The following is a 2,040-nucleotide window of genomic DNA, read 5'->3' as shown; positions in this document are numbered from 1 at the left end:
GGATGTAGTTCAGTGATTCTTCCAATTGCCCATTTGGATGGCGGCAGATTGTCATCCTTTATGATGACCACGTCGTCGATTTGTAAATTGTCCATCTTATGCGTCCACTTAGGTCGCTGTTGTAGTTGAATGAGGTATTCTCTTGACCATTTCTGCCAGAATTGTTGGACAAGGCGCTGAAGATACTGCCATCGATTTAGAGAATTTTCTTTCAAATTTAGCATGTTCTCGTCTGGTATTGTTGTAGATGATCGTTGAATTAAAAAATGTGCAGATGTTAATGGGTCAAGATCGCCCTCGAACTTAACGCACAATGGACGGGAGTTAAGGCAGAATTCGATCTGACATAACACCGTTTGCAATTCTTCGTAGGTGACTGAAGTATCAGCTAGCGTGCGCTTCAAGTGGTGTTTCATCGATTTCACACCAGCTTCCCAGATACCACCAAAGTGCGGTCCGGACGGAGGCGAGAAGTGCCACTGAATATGCTGGTCAGCGAGTTCACGTGTGGTACCATCTTGTGTTGTAGGTGACTGCAGCAATTGGTGAATTTCTCGCAGTTGCTGATCAGCCCCAACAAAATTGGTTCCATTATCGGAATAGATGTGCATAGGTTTTCCGCGCCTGGCGATAAAACGACGTAAAGCGGCTATAAAAGCAGCGGTAGATTGTTCGGTGACCAATTCAATGTGAACGGCTTTTGTTGCGAGGCACACAAAAAGCGCAATCCAACATTTGTACAGCCGTGAGCCACGACCCTTCAATGAACGGATCTGGATTGGCCCTGCGAAATCCACTCCCGTATTCAGAAACGCGCTGCCTGGATTCAATCGTGGACGAGGGATGGTGACCATTTGTTGCTGGTGTGGAATGCCACGCTGTCTCATACAGACAGTACACTTATAAATACAGCGCTTGATGGTAATCTTGCCGCGGGGAATCCAGTAGCGAATATCCAGTAAGTAAAGAAGTTGCCGGTTTCCAGCATGCAAATTTCTCACGTGATAATCATTTATGATAAGCTTTGTCAACTGATGATCCTTGTTGAGAATAATAGGATGCTTCTGATCGTAGTTTACATCTGCATTCGTGATTCTTCCCCCAACTCGTAACACGTCATTGCCATCAATGAAAGGGGATAGCATGGCCAATTTGTGTGAAACTAGCAATTGCTTACCCTGACGTAAGCTTCGTACTTCCGGCGCATATGATGCTGTTTGAGCTTTCCTAACCAAAGCGTTATGCGCCCGCAGTAGTTCATTTGTTGTTAAAAACGATTTTGACATTTCAAGCTTTGATTTCATAGCCTTACAATTATCTGTAAATCGTAACAAAAGCGCTGTCACTCGTAGAAGGTTAGTGTAGCAGGAATATCGGTCGAATATGTCAATTTCTTCAACGGTGGCTACATGGGACATCGTTTCTTTTCGTTCTTCTAAATCAGTATCCTCAGGAACGGTTGGTGTATGATCACATGTTGTGACCAGTTGTCTTAACTCATTTGGGCCATGCCACCATAGCTGGTTTTTGATGAGCTCGTTAGGCCAAATTCTCCTCGTGGCCAGATCTGCAGGATTTTGCTGTGACGATATATGTCGCCATTGTTCTGCTGGTATGACCTCAAGTATTTGAGCCGTCCTGTTGGCAACAAACGTTTTCCAGCGACGTGGATGGTCTGATAACCAGGCCAGAACGACTGTTGAATCAGTCCATCCGACAACTGCGGCGTCTAACAAGTTCAGGGCGCTGCGAACTTTTGTCATTAGTTTTGTCATAAGATGTGCGGCGCACAATTCCAGACGAGGTAAACTAACTTGCTTAACCGGCGCAACTTTCGTCTTAGCAGCAATCAAGTTTGTTCGAAATGCATCTTTCGCATATGGGATACGCATGTAGATTGCTGCTGAATAAGCCTGAAGTTTCTGAATTTAATTCCCGGTCTCGTGTCTCAATTGACTGCATGAACGTTCCAGAATTTGATGCCCATTTTCGTAAATGAAACCCACCTTTCGACAAGATGGTGCAAAGCTCATTTTTGAG

The sequence above is a fragment of the Rhagoletis pomonella genome, unplaced genomic scaffold (genome assembly GCF_013731165.1).
Source record: "Rhagoletis pomonella isolate Grant_MI unplaced genomic scaffold, Rhpom_1.0 Rhpom_scaffold_00003, whole genome shotgun sequence".
Classification (NCBI taxonomy): Eukaryota; Metazoa; Arthropoda; class Insecta; order Diptera; family Tephritidae; genus Rhagoletis; species Rhagoletis pomonella.
The sequence above is the reverse complement of the archived record's forward strand: the minus strand, read 5'-3'. Positions refer to the sequence as shown.